The following is a 16173-nucleotide window of genomic DNA, read 5'->3' as shown; positions in this document are numbered from 1 at the left end:
TGCTTTGTAGCCGCGCGTCTTACCGCACGGCTAAGGAGGACCCCAAATCAGTATTAGCAATACATAATTACAAAATTCTCCACAAAATAAATATTTTTTTACCAAAAATTAAAACCTTTCCACGAAAAAATCACTAAAGAGCAAAAAAAAAAAAAGAAATTTTTCATTAAAGAATATAAAATAATATATAAATTGAGCATTTTTCCATAGATTTTCTCTTCTTTAAAAGCGTTTGATGTTCATGGAAAATGTTATCAATTTGATAGCTATTTAGTATTTTCTCAATGTAAATTTTCTTATTTTTTCATTGATTTCTATATGGAAAATTCTTATTTTATAATTGCAATTTTTGCTTTTACAAGTGTTAATTTATTATTGTTTTGTGGAAAATTTTCAACTGTTTACTGTTTTGCATGGAAATTCTATATTTATTTAATACTCATGCCCTGATTTCTTTATTGTTAATTTATTTCATTACGTAATTTTTTTCTTTATTAAATAGATTTTTAGTCCAGAGCTGGCTCATCTCTCAAAATTTCTAATTCTCCATTGAAATTCTATTTTAATATCGACTCGTGGAAGCCAATGATGTCATAATAAACATATTTTCTCAGTTCTTTCGAATAATTCTCCAAGGAACTTCTATTCCACATATTGAATATGCTTTAGTCAATGGTCCTTTCATAAGCGGCTCATAGAGGAATGAATGTATTATAGATCAATTATAATTTTGGAGTTCGGATCATTCGATTTATCCAATTAACCAACATATGAATGATGTATGATATAAAATCCCAGTAGGTCCATTGGGTTGATATGACTTCTATTATTATTTATACAAGCTACTACAGACTTTTTAAGTTATACAAAACGTCCTGGAAGTCGTAATTTGAACTACTTAATTATTCAAGTCCGTGAACCCAGTGCTTCTAAGGCCCTATATAAAAAAGTTTGCGAACAAACCTCATTGTCATTATGCAAATTGATGTTGACTCAAGATAAATATGGGTACCTTGTCTCTTGGATCTCATCTTAATGGAAATTAGGATCATAAGCATCGGATTGGGTATATACCGATGATGAAGACATTGCAAATGTCTTGATTGATCTGGTAGATATCGTGGGCTGAACTTGAAAACGTTTTGGAGTATCTTGAGCATCTCGTATTCCTGAATATTAATCACTGGCTTAACGTTCAGGATGACCCAATGACCCATCTTATCTGAGTATTCAGAATGATGAAACAGTGTGGTTTACGATTCAAACATTTCAATTTCATTTGCATGCTCTTAGAATCGATATCTTCCCAAGGTCTCGGATATCTGATTTTCAGGGTCAGTCAAATTTGAGCTCCCATATTTGTTCTGTAAAGCCAATATCTAGATCAACAATTTTGCTGAAGAAAATGGTGGCCTAGCTCTCTTTTGTGATTTTATAGACAATCAAAAACGCTGGGCATATATGACCCATCCGTCCTGAAAGAGTTGAGATTTGTTTTGGAATTGAGTTTCAATCGTTATTATAACACTATTATTTAACCTAGATTGTTTTAGGGATTGGAGAGTTTTTTTCTGGAACACTGAATTTTTTTTCTATATCGCAGGAATATCCTTAGTTCTAAGACCCAACTAAGGATATTATGAATTTAGAAAGTATTATTATTAATTAGAATATGATGTTGATTTTTTAAATGCATGCTTCTCTATGTCATAACCTTTTTCATACGCACTACTAGAATTTTGTGCATTTAGAACATTTAGGTGCATTATTAATTTTTTCGATCAATTATCCTAATTGTTCAATATCATAAAAACTAGGCTTCTTAAGCCTACATTATTGCCTTTAAAACCCTTCAGAATATTGACAAGAAATTCTTCGGAGTCTCAACGGAAAAATCTTTAGAATTTCAACGACATTTTTTTCGAAATTCTGTGGAAGAGTTCCGAAAAATGTTCGGTAGAAATTTTGAAGAACTAGAAGAATCCGTAGAAGTATCCGAAATGCATATTTACAATGACAATTCCAATGAACATCAAATTCCGAAGAATTCCCAGTATAAATTAGAAAAAAATTCCAGCTGACTTTTTTTTTCAGAATCCCTAAAATTTATTTTCAAAATCCCGGGTAACATTAATGAATCTACAAAGGAAATTCTTCTAAATTTCCAATGGAAGGTGGTGTCATTCTGCAGAATCAAATTTTAGACCGTCACGAAAAGTGGTCAGGAAGTATGAACTAATAACGGTTTTGATGATTTTTTTATCAATCGATCGACTAACTGTTTAAGATTTTGCACAATCATTAGAAACAATTAAATAAAGGCGCTAAGCTAAATTGAATATCGTCAGGAACTGTTGAAAACTTGTTATACACAGTTCATTGCCTACATTTCGTAAAAACATGAACAATTTTCAAAATTGTAGTTGCAGTCCGCTGATGCAAAAGTGTCGGCGGCGTGATGCCAAAAACCATCTGCGGTGGTGGCGTGGCGAATTTTTTTAAAAATATTTTTCCATTTTTCCTTTCCAATTTTTTTTTGTAGAAATTAAGGCTGATACGCAACCTGTGTTTTCGTTTTTTTTTATGGAAATAGGATCAAAGGTTAAGATGGTCAAATAACGCAGATATGCATCGGCGTTGCGACCGACGCTGCGTTACCGGTTTTTCCCGATGCACACCTACGTCTTTTTAACGCTGATTTGAAAAGACGCTACGTGGGCATCATCTCGCTTTGCGTTTAATGATTAAATCATTAAATTTTAATGCTTTGTATTTTTTAAACCGCTATTGTTATTCACCAAAAGTTTTTCGTGTAAAAAAAACCACGTGGTTTGAGAGCAACACCCCCCCTCCCCTCATGTGGCTTATCGTGGTCATTTTCCAAACCCCCCCCCTCCCCCCATATATGACCACGTGGTTTCTGGACAGCCCCTTCCCGCAGTCTGTCAGTTTAAAAAACAAATAATAATAATAATGAAAGCTCATCACGCGCATGAATGTTTTCCGAATAATTAACATGTAAAGTTGATTTAATGTTTTCGCGGAGCCGACATTCAATACCGAATAGTAGTCTATGTTGACAACGGGTGGTACTGATGCCATCTCCAAGTAAAGGCCGTTCTACAGCGATTAACGCAACGGCGCATCTTGACAGTAATTCTGTATTCTCTGTCAAAACGCGTCACCGCAGCCGAGCCATAACACTTTGATGTAATGTGATGGGATCATACTAGTGGACTTTGTTTCAACATGGAATATTTTAAATGGTATCGTAAATATACAATAAATTAATTTAAGTACTATTGCAATAAATCGACATATTAATCGGAGGAGCTTCCATTATTTTGGCGGTTGATCAAGATTATGGCGTCATATCCTTTACAGTACTGTCTGTTATAATAAATTTCAGTAGTCCAATGGTCATGTTCTATTCCGCTCTTCAAAATTCAAGTCTTTAAAGTCTGGTCCAAGATTCAGTTATCAATGGTATGGTAATGCTTCATTGCGTCTATTTCCTAGCTAAATGAATGAATTTTACGATTATGAAGCATTGATTTATAGGAATAACATCATTAAAAATATGTATTACTCGTTGGATCTTTTGGTCACCTAAAATACAATTATGTTGATGTGTATATGGTATAGGTATACACGATACACCTCGTTAAATTTGAATTGCTGACTATATTTCAAATAAACACCTTTCATGAAAACTTATTTTGAAACTAAAATATCGTATTACAATTTGATGAATATCAATAATCGTCCAAAGTTTTGAAAATTATCTAGTGAAAGCAGTCGAAACTGAATCGAAAAGCCAAAATTGGCCACAGTTTAGAACCGTTCACCAAACAATCTTAAAAAAAATTGAGCCTGCTATTTTAACAACTACATATTTTGAACCATGTTCCAAGAAAACGCCTAATACTATCTTTGTGGACTTATGACGGCCTTGCATAGCATCATCATCGTCTCGGAACTAGAATCAGTCAGTAAAGATTTCAAACCTTTTCATGAGCTTCCATTCGATGATGGGCTCAAAAAGACATTGATTGATCCTCCTCACTACCTTAGGTGGTCAAACTATTAGTCATGTAGAGAAAAGGATAGTGGATGAAAGCATCATATGGTCTATTCTCATGTACATAGGTGGCTAAGGTCTCAGTTAAACGTGACTCTATCTCTTGTTTTACCGTCTAGCGCTGATCATGAGTTCATTCCCTATCGGTCATTTACTGTGTTATAAGGTAGTCAACTAATTTTATTTGTCTTTCAGAATACACTTAGTCACGTCTCCTATGTCCTTCAATCTTTCTTTACATTGGAGTATGTATTATTTTTCCTAACCCAAAAAAATGAAGAGCGAAACAGGTTTGTTTATACGTTGATCCATGCAGTAAAAGTAAGAGTAAAATAACAAAGATTACTGAGAAGAAATAACGAATACAATCACCGTATATAATGCAAAATTAGTAAATCTACAGTATCTACTTTCACTACTTACTGTATACTGAACTATGAACTACAATTGGTGCAATGGATGATCGTTTGCTTCCCAGTCTTTTGTGTTAGTATTTTGTTAGTTAAGACTGGTACTAGACCCTGCCGGAACCTCCGCAGCATATACTCAAGAAGATGTTGTTAGATCATGCGACACCTTCTCTAAGTATTTGCATGGAGGTATGATATATCAAGTGTTTAATTATTTTCTATATATTGGCAAAAAATACTCAACGCGTCTGAAATGTTACCGGGATTAAAATACGTACTTCAGTACTGCTTATAGTGTAACCTTACTCGAATGCAATTAAATTCATCTCGTTTTCGTCTAACGGTAATGTGGTGAGTACTAATAACACTAGCAATGTGTACTATAAAAGAACAAATTATTTCACAATTTTAACAATATGCAGACACTTGACTTATCAACGTTGACCCCATCATCCGTGGACAGGGAATTTCTTCCAGGGATTCCTTAGGAAAATATTCCAGAAATTGAGGCTTCGGAAATGAATCAAGAAATTTCGTTTGAAATTCCTCTACATATTCCTTCGAAAAGTTTCATTTAAAAACCTTAGAAAATTACTTCAGGAATTCTTCCGGAAATTTCTTTATATATTTCTTAGGAAATTCAGAATTTCCATTACCGATTTCTTCGGAAAAACCTTTACGAATTTTATTCGGATTTCTTTAAAGAATACATACGAAAATGAGTGCAGGAATTCCTACGAAAATTCCGTTGAGAATTCCCTCGGAATTTCATTTAGCAATTCCTCCAGAAATAAGAGTTTCTCCAAAAATTGCTTACAAAATCCTTCATTTTTTTAAAGCAAAACCTTTGAAAAATTCTTTGAAAACTCCTTCGGAAATTCCTCCTTTTGAAATTTCTTTGGAAATTATTCCATGAATTCCTTAAATAAATTCTTCAAGATATTGAATAACAAATTCCTTCGAAATTTCTTTAAGGATTTTTTTTAGAATTACTTCCAGCAATCCCTTAAAATCAATCTCCGGGAATTCTTTCAGAACTTCCTGCAGGAATTCCTTTGAAAATGCCTTCATGAGTTCTTTCCGAAAATCTTTCAGTAATTCACTCTGATTTTTTTTCTATAATTCTTGCTGAAAGTCTTTTAGGGTTTATTATTACAAAAAATATAACAATGAATTAATTTTTAGATTATTTAATGAAGGAGGAGCTCTCAAGTGTATTTTTGGAGGAGTTTTTGAAGAAAATCATGGAAGGTTTTGTACAGGAATTTCCAAATTAACTTTTGAAGGGATTTCCAAAAAAAGAACCTGAAAGGTTTTCGTAAATAATCCCCGAATGAACTGCTAAAAGAAGTTTTGAAGGTATTTCTAAATGACTTTCAAAAAAAAATCCTAGAAGAATTTCCAGAGGGATCCATAAACAAATTTCTGAAGGAATTTTCAGAGGAATTCTCAATGGCTTTTTCGAAAAAAATCCTAATAGTGCCTACTGGCATTTCTGAAGTAATTTCTAGGTTTCCCAGGAATTCCTTTGCACTTTTTTTCCAGTAATTTATTCGCAATTTCCTCCACAAACTTCTTTAAAACTTCGTCTGGTGATTCCCTCGGAAATTGCCTTAAGGAGTTCTACCAAAACTCCGGAAAAGAATTCCAGAAAGTCTTTCAGAAATTCTGTCGGTATTTCCCCCCGAAAATAAGTTCGAAATTTTCTTCACGTATTCCTTCAGAAATTTGTATACGAAAACCTTGGGAAATTCGTTAAGGTATTCTTCGAAAAGTAAATTCAGAAATTCTTCTGAAAACTCTTATGGAATTCCTTTCAAAGTCTTGGGCGAATTTCTAGCAAATTCCTTAAGAATTCCTGAACAAGTTTCTGAAAGAATATCCGAATTGTCAAAGCCTCTCCTGAAGGAACTTCCGAGAATCTTGAATTCCTTCACATTCCTTCAAGAGTCCGTTCAGAAATCCCTCTAGGGATTTATTCGGAAAATCCGCAAAAATTTTTAGGAGATTAATCAAGAAATTAAATAAATGTTGAAATTTCTCAAGATATTCCTCCAATAATTCTAAGAACTATTTCAAATCTTACCTCAGGAATCGTTTAAGAATTCCAACAGGATTTTTTTTAGGAAATCCTTCACAAATTTCTTTTGAAATATCAACAGAAAACACTTTAGAAGATCCTTCGAAAATCCGTTTGAGAATTCCATAAAAAATTAACTAAAAATTCCTTCTGAAATTCATTTACGATTCCTTCGCAAGTGCCTTTAGGCTTTGAAAATTTGCTTAGAAATTTCTTACGGATTGTTTTAGAAATTTCTTAGGAAATTTCTCAGAAATTACTCTATGGTCCTTAGCAAGCTTCTAGGCATTTTCCCTGAAATTCCCATAATAATTCTTTCAAAACATCCCTTAGCAATTCCTTGGAAAATTCTCTGAGTTATTTTCAGAAAACTCCTTCCATTTCCCTCAGGAATTCCTTAACTTTCGATTTTTTCGGGATTCTTTTCAGAAATTCATTCCAAAGTCCTTTAAAAAACTCGGAAATTTCTTTGAAAATTCCTTAGAAAATTGCATTTGGGATGCATTGGGAAATTCTATTAGGATTTTTTTTTGTAAATGTCTGTCTTCCGGAAATTCCTTCAAAAAGTTTACCGGAAATGCTATCACAAACTCTTTCGGGCATTACATCAGGAATTTTCTCAGAAAGTCCTTTAGGAATCCTTTCGAAAATTCTTCATTTAGGTAATTCCTTCGGAAATTCTTTTACGAATACCATCGGAAACTATTTCGTTCCTTAATAAATTTCCGAATGAATTCCAGCAGGAATATTGTATGATTTTACTGAAGAATTTCCCAAAGAGAACATGAATGGATTTTCGGAAGAATACCTATATGAGTTTCCGCGGAAATTCTCATAGGATTTTACCAAGACGAGCTCGGTGGTCTAGTGGCTATCGCTTCTGTCTTATAAGCAGGAGATCGTGGGTTCAATTCCAGGCTCGTCCCTTTTCCCATTGTGTATTTCTATCTTAGTTTTTTTTCTGTATTTCACGTTCTACCAATACGATTCCTACCAAACTACTCCAAAACGATTCCACACTAACAATTCCAAAACCTTATATGCCACCAGAGTTCTCTGCATCTTTCTCAAGTAGGTGTCAAACTAAACGATGGTTTCTGGGATCCTGCTTGGCCTAGCGGTAAGATTCTCGGTTATAAAGCAAGAAGCTCGCAGTAAATAACTGTGGAAGCGTTAAATGAACACTAAGCATGCGAGGCGGCAATATCCCAGAAGAGGATGTAATACCAATAAGAAGAAGAAGAATAAGTCCAACTAATAATCCTTACCCTTCCCCAGCGTTCGCAAGAACGTGGCCAGAACAGATCTTACCTGTTGAAAGGTGCCTTGCTTCCATCTAAGAGATAGTGCTTAGTCTCTTATAAAAGACTATGTTTGTACCACCTACGAGTTTGTGCGAATTGCTCAATGCTAATGCTAAATTCTCAAGGAATAAAATTTCCCAAGTAATTAGGAGTTCCAAGAATAATCCCGTTTTTACTTCAGAAATTCTTTCAGGAACTCTGCTAATAACTTTTTTGGCATATTTAACCAATTTCAAAAATCCGCGGTAAAATTGATTTTTTCAGCCATTGATTTTTTCATTCACGCCGGTTCACGCCGCCGCCGCCGCCGCCGATGAAAACCAACGGCGCGCCGCCGTGACGCCGCCGCCGCCGGGCAAAAGTGACCACCACGCCGCCGCCGCCGATTATATGACCGGCGCACAGGTCTAGTTTCAACATATTTTCAAGAATTCTCCCGTTTTTCGAATTTTCAACGAGAAATACTTTAAAGTCCCTAGGCAGGTTGTTTTTTAAATTTCTACATATATGGAAATGGGGTTTTCTGAGGGAGATAATTTGGAATTTTCTCGGAAAAAGTATTGATGGGGAAAATTTGGGAAAACATTGATCAACAGTGATCATTCGACCGAACTGATTATTTGTCCGAAATGACATTTAGCCGAAACGGTCGTTTGGCCAAAAATGTCGTTCGATCGAACGGGTCAAAATGCTGAAAATGTCATAGGTCATATACGAGACGAGCCAGCCTTGGGCTGAAAGTCTCCCTAATAAAGGCAAAAAAATAGGTCATATGGTCAAAAATGCACCTCGTTTAGCTTAATGGCCCTTCTGCCAAACTAGCATTTAGACCAAGCGACATTTTTCGACCAAATGACACTTTCGGCCCGATAACCGTTTCGGCCAAATAAAATTTTCGGACGAATGGTCATTTCTGCCAAACGACCATTTCGGCCAAACGGCATTTTCGGCAAAATGACCTATTCGACCAGACAATTGAATTATATTTTGTATAAGTAATTATCTATTAATTTTATATAGTATACTATACGGAGGCTGCATTGAATAAATGGCAGACCTAACGGATCATCAAAATTATAGAAACGCACTCTATAATTCAAATGTTTGTGTTTGTGTTTGATTTTCTTTCTTATACTTTCTTACATGAAATTACGTGGTCACACAATAAATCTTTTATATCTATATTTGATGTTTGATTGACGGCCTGGCACAAGATTGTACAAAAATGTCAATTTAAAATTTAACAATTATTGTATTTTAGAAGTTCACTGAAGATCCCATAATCATTACTGATGTGTTTTTATAGTTTGTTCGTAATTTATTTTAATTTTTACCATTCACATATTATTCAATATCCATTTTTGACATTTTGGTTACTCACTTTGAAAATTACACTTTTTCGCCATGGAAAGCACTCCATAATAACCCATCCAAATTCCAACTTCAGATATCTATGAAGGAAGATCTTCTAAAGTACTTTTGTTTCTGGTGGTGATATTTGCATATCAATGGAAGCAAATAGGCATAAGCTAATAACTTGTGGAGAGATTGCGACATTTACTTCTATTTAGACTCACCCTGAATGAATGATTATCACAGTCGAATCTCGCACACGATTTCGCAGTGCGTCAAGATTACTGTACAGTAAGGTTATCTAATTTTGCCATACAATATTTATTTTGAAATACCTTATTTTAATTGGCCTTGCATCTGACAGTCAGCAAATTCGATAGTCAACAACAATAATAGTTTGTTTTCATCATCGTCTCAAAACGTTTAACAGTGCGAAGTTCGAAAACGGGGTGAGAAGGATTTTCACAGAAAGCTAAACAATTGTGAAAAGAGCAAAACTACTGATTATAATACTTTGCAAATGGCCAAAAAAAAACTTTGGAGTGAGTTTTCACTTGACAAAAAAGTGTTTTCTCTGTAAAACGAATCAAAGGCTTCTATATGCTTCGGAAATGGGCACAACAAGATCGTGCTTACATAGCACACGTATGGCATGTGTCAAAAAGACCATATCTGTTATCTGTCAAACGTTACGACGGGGTGCCGACAACCGACCACCTTCCCCTATATCTAAATAATCTCTCAGTTAATAACTGTAAAATTGTGCAAATGACACTAAATCGAGAGGCGGAAATGTCCCAGTGCTTTTTGTACTACACTACTGAGAAGGCAGCGCTTGTGATACACAACATGAACGAGCGTGTGCGTGTTGAAATGTTAATTATGCTCAGTATGGTAGTTTAAATTTTGAAAATTCCAACTTCCATGAGTCTTTTTGATAAATCAGGAGTCCTGACAGAATTTCGCACAATTTGGTGGCCATTTAGGTGTGGCTTCAAGGCTATTTATGTTATATATGGAAAGTCTTCGTCTATCTCTACCTGTCGCCATGTTTTTTGTCTTGGTAGAGTTAATGGTTAAGCCTATCCTCGCCGTCTCCCTCTTTAGTGGGACAAAACCCTAGCAGCACAAGTCGAACAGATTTAGTTGCTGCAACTCAAATGTAACCGAATTCAGTTGTATATAGGTTGCATGAACCGCTATACCACATGTGTGCTGCTCGGGAAGCCTCCACTACTGCTTTGCGATCGATTCCAATAAGGTCCTTGTCGTCCGAAAAACCCAGCAGCATATGCGACCGTGTGATGATAGTAGATCTCCTAATAGCGCCCTCGAGTGCAATGTTGAACAATAAATTCCAAAGTGCGTCATCCTGCTTCAATCCGTCTAAGGTCACAAATGAGGTTGACACTTTGTCTGCAATCCGAATACTTGATTTCAAGCCATGCAGCGTTGCATGTATTAGTCTAATCAGTTTAGCAGGAAAACCATGTTCGAACATTATCTGCCACAGCTCATTTTTTTTCACTAAATCGTACGCTGCTTTGAAATCAAAGAACATATGGTGAGTCTGCAAGTTGTACTCCCGGAGATTATCAAGGATTATCCGCAGGCTAAACATCTGATCCGATCGGCTCTCACGAAAACCTGCCTAGTATTTGCCGATGAAGGACTCCTCAAGCAGTCTCAGTTTGTTAAACAGGATACGCGAGAGAATTTTGTACGCCGAGTCCAGAATGGTGATCCCTCTGTAATTGGCACACTCTAGTCTGTGCCCTTTCTTATGGATTGGACATATGAGGTCATATATAGGGGCAGCAGGGACTATGTCCAAGGGCTTGACGATCCCTCCCCAGGCCATCTGCGAGTTGTGGCGCCTGCCTAGGATGTGGTGGGGTTTGACAGTGGGCCCTGTTAAACTTCTATAAAAAGCTGCATGTATCCGCAAGTAGGCTCCGCCAAAGCGACCGTGTGCCGCTCAAAGCGCACAAGCCCAAGTCCTGGTGTTAGGTGGAACGCTAAACAGCCCTGACACGACGGGCCTCCGACGAGACAGGAGGTTTGCGCAGGCCCAATAAGCCGCCTGGGAAACCAATAATTACGAACAATATAAGAGATAATGCGACTCGATATAATCGGCAAAGACCTAGGCGACGAATAAAGGATCACGATTGGAAGCTTGGAACATGGAACTGCAAGTCGCTAGGTTTCACAGGTTGCGACAGGATGATCTACGATGAATTACCTCCGCGCAACTTCGACGTCGTGGCGCTGCAGGAGATTTGCTGGACAGGACAGAAAGTGTGGAAAAGCGGGCATCGGACGGCTACCTTCTACCAAAGCTGTGGCACCACCAACGAGCTGGGAACCGGCTACATAGTGCTGGGTACGATGCGCCAAAGCGTGATTGGGTGGCAGCCAATCAACGCAAGGATGTGCAAGCTGAGGATTGAAGGCCGTTTCTTCAACTATAGCATCATCAATGCCCACACGAAGGGATACCCGACGACGAGAAAGAAGCGTTCTACGCACAGCTGGAGCAGACATTCGATGGATGCCCACTGCGGGACGTCAAAATCGTCATCGGTAACATGAACGCGCAGGTAGGAAGGGAGGAAATGTATAGACCGTTCATCGGATAGTCTGCACACCGTATCGAATGACAACGGCCAACGATGCATAAACTACGCAGCCTCCCGCGGAATGGTAGTCCGAAGCACCTTCTTTCCCCGCAAAAATATCCACAAGGCCACATGGAGGTCACCTAACCAAGAAATGGAAAACCAATTCGACCACGTTCTAATCGACAGTAAATTCTTCTCCGACATCACGAACGTCCGCACTTACCGCAGTGCGAATATTGAATCCGACCACTACCTCGTTGCAGTATGCCTGCGCTCAAAACTCTCAACGGTGTACAACACGCGTCGAAGTCGGACGCCGCGGCTTAACATTGGGCGATTACAAGACGGTAGACTAGCCCAAGAGCAGCAGCTGGAAGTGGCACTCCCAACGGAAGAGCAGCTAGGCGCAGCGTCTCTTGAAGATGGCTGGAGAGATATTCGATCCGCCATTGGTAGCACCGCAACCGCTGCACTTGGCACAGTGCCGCCGGATCAGAGAAACGACTGGTATGACGGCGAATGTGAGCAGTTAGTAGAAGAGAAGAATGCAGCATGGGCGAGCTTGCTGCAACACCGCACGAGGGCGAACGAGGCACGATATAAACAGACAAAACTCGATTTTCCGGAGGAAAAAGTGTCAGCAGGAAGATCGAGACCGTGAAGAGACGGAGCAACTGTACCGCGCTAATAACACACGAAAGTTCTATGAGAAGTTGAACCGTTCACGTAAGGGTCACGTGCCACAGTCTGATATGTGTAAGGACATAAACGGGAACCTTCTTACGAACGAGCGTGAGGTGATCCAAAGGTGGCGGCAGCACTACGAAGAGCACCTGAATGGCGATGTGGCAGACCAAGATGGCGGTATGGTGATGGACCTGGGGGAACGCGCGCCGGACATAATTCTACCGGCTCCGGATCTCCAGGAAATCCAGGAGGAGATTGGCCGGCTGAAGAACAACAAAGCCCCTGGGGTTGACCAACTACCAGGAGAGCTATTTAAACACGGCTAGAGCGCTGCACTGGGTCATTACCAAGATTTGGGAGGAGGAAGTTTTGCCGCAGGAGTGGATGGAAGGTGTCGTGTGTCCCATGTACAAAAAGGGCGATAAGCTGGATTGTAGCAACTACCGCGCAATCACATTGCTGAACGCTGCCTAGCACTCGACTAGCACCAATTGCAAGGGAGTTCGTGGGGCAGTACCAGGCGGGCTTTATAGGCGAACGCTCCATCACGGACCAGGTGTTCGCCATTCGCCAAGTACTGCAGAAATGCCGCGAAAACAACGTGCTCACACATCATCTATTCATCGACTTCAAAGCCGCATATGATACAATCGATCGGGACCAGCTATGGCAGTTAATGCACGAAAACGGATTTCCGGATAAACTGACACGGTTGATCAAAGCGACGATGTATCGAGTGATGTGCGTAGTTCAAGTTTCAGGGGCATTCTCGAGTCCCTTCGAAACCCGCAGAGGGTTACGGCAAGGTGATGGTCTCTCGTGTCTCGCCGTACCAAACTGACTATCTACAAAACGCTCATTAGACCGGTAGTCCTCTACGTATACGAGACCTGGACGATGCTCGTGGAGGACTATGGTGGGGTGCAGATGGCGGACGGTACGTGGAGGAGGCGAATGAACCACGAGTTGCATCAGCTGTTGGGAGAACCATCCATCGTTCACATCGCGAAAATCGGACGACTGCGGTGGGCCGGGCACGTAGCCAGAATGTCGGATAATAACCCGGTGAAAATGGTTCTCGACAACGATCCGACGGGCACAAGAAGGCGAGGTGCGCAGCGGGCAAGGTGGATCGATCAGGTGGAATATGACTTGCGGACCCTCCGTGGACTGCGTGGTTGGAGACGTGTAGCCATGGACCGAGCCGAATGGAAAAGACTCTTATATACCGCACAGGCCACTTCGGCCTTAGTCTGAATAAATAAATAAATAACATATGAGGCCATCCAACCAGCCGGCAGGCAGTTTTTCATTCTCCCATATTTTCTGGATAATGTTGTGGATTGATTGATGCAGCTGCTCACTTCTGTTTTTGAAAAGCACGACCGGCACCTTGTTCTTCCCAACAGCTTTACTGTTTTTCAGTTCATTTAGAGCCTTCTTTACTTCGTCCAGCATTTGTGGTTCCACAGCTTGACCGTCGCCGACATCCTGCTGCTTAATTCACCGTTCAACAAATCTTTGAAGTGCTCCTTCCACCTGGCCGCCACCATAATGTTGTCTGTCAGCAAATTCCCCTCTTGGTCATTGCACATGGCGGGCACTGGCGCAGTCTTATGCTGCGCACCATTGACAGTTGCGTAAAACCTCCTCATGTCGTTTCTATCCATGTTCTCCTGCGCTTCAGCTATCACACTTTCTTCGTGTTGCCTTTTTCCCACAATCTGTTGACGTCGCCAGATCCGGTGGCATCTCCTATCCGCTCGTCCAGCTTCTGGTGCTATTGTTTAGCAATTCTTTCAACTGACAAGCGTTGGATATTGAAACGCATCGTTCTGCCGGTCATCGAAATTATGTTCTGCTTTGCCACAAACCCTACCCCACATATCTAACATCCCAGTGATTTCTTGTGGAAATGCAGATAACCCGTCGGCCTGTATCTACGCGAGTATCATATAATTACAGCTGACCTGGCGTGGTGGTCAATCATGCTCATGCTCTTGGTAACTGTAGAATCTCGATAGTCTACCTTACCAGGGTTGAGCTACCTACATCACGTTGAAGGGGCTGCCTTCTCGATGCTGACATGGTGTGCACAGTTTTGCTTAGAGTTCATCGCTGGCACTCGGACGATGGTCAACCGACGCTAGCATGTGGAACAAACCAAGATGAATACACAGCTAGGTGTTGCAATGTGCTCAGTTTGTGGAAGAGAAGAAGGCGGGGGTGAAAAATTCATTTTCAGTGCAAAACGACAACGAACCGGCTGGCTCTCCCATACTAAAATCCAAGATGGCTGAATCGTGAATTTGGCAGATTGGAACACCTAGTGGTGTATTCATCTTGGAACAAACGCTGTTGTGAGCCACTTACAACATGGAGCGTGACAGTATGGTTCCCAAAAAATCGTCATGGTCGGAATCCTGCCTGCTGCCGTTGGAGAATTGTCAACCTTTCTCTATATCCGAATTAGGATTAGCCGTCAAAGCTTGACGAAGTTGTTCTAATCCACATCCACGGATTTGTCCTGGCTCCAATCAAGCGAATTTCGCCGATTGCTGCGGTTTTCCTCCCATCGTCGGTCGTGTAGTCCAGCTGCGCCTGCTTCTCCCGTCTACAATCAGCAGCGTTTAACAAGACGTCACTGTCGAGCTCCTCGGAGGGACCACTTCTAGTACTGCAATCGGTCCCTCGGTACCCAAGTTTGACGTATTGATGAATACCTTGGCTGCCATCGACTTTACACTGCAGTAGCCTATGGCAACAAGCCAATAATGTTTAGAACGAAACCGTTTGTTTGTTTTGGTAAATATATTCCGAGCAAATCCGAATAAAAAACTACGCGAAATGCACTGGTGGTTTATTAATACTGGATAAACCGATTGGATTTCCGTATAAACCAATTTAAGAAACCTAATATATTAGCTATAGTAAACGACATAGTAAATGGGGTCAATCACAAAGCATAACTATAAACTATTGTAAGGGTGTGAAACATGTCATCTACGAAGCCCTCAGAGTCACTGAAACAAACCCCTGAGGGAGGCAGCGTGAATTGTTTGTAGGTACTCCAGTTTTACAACGAGTACGTCCAGTAATGTGATCAACGAGGCGCATTTTCGCGCTTCCTATGTGTTATAGCGACGAAATATAAGACAGATTTTCACTTTACTCAGCCCAAAAGAGGATTCAAGGGGTTTTTAGGTCGAAGCCAGTCCAGACTCAAGGTCACAACTATTGTAATGTGGAAATCTCATATCTGCGGCTTAATAATTCAAAACGAATGATTCTCCCCTCCACAGTTACGACAAGTGATGCTTAGCAATATGTTTTCCTGTCATGATGATCTGGTGACTATCTACTATTCCATTACTGGAAAACCAGAAAATTGTGGGGTTGTTTAGAAGGGGCAGTTTTCGAATCCGTCTTTTCTTGTCGGAGTCAGTGATCATAAATACTATGGCTACTCTACGGCCGACCTGAATTGGTAATAGTTGGCTCATCGAATTAAAAACGACGATACAGATCTATCAAATAATTTTCTGACTATGGATTTGGTTGAACCGCGACCGTTTTATGAAAATATTGAGTGGGTAAACTATATGGAACGATATCCAGAGACTTTCGGGAATTT

Source organism: Armigeres subalbatus, chromosome 3 (genome assembly GCF_024139115.2).
Source record: "Armigeres subalbatus isolate Guangzhou_Male chromosome 3, GZ_Asu_2, whole genome shotgun sequence".
Lineage (NCBI taxonomy): Eukaryota > Metazoa > Arthropoda > Insecta > Diptera > Culicidae > Armigeres > Armigeres subalbatus.
This window is presented reverse-complemented; position numbering follows the sequence as displayed.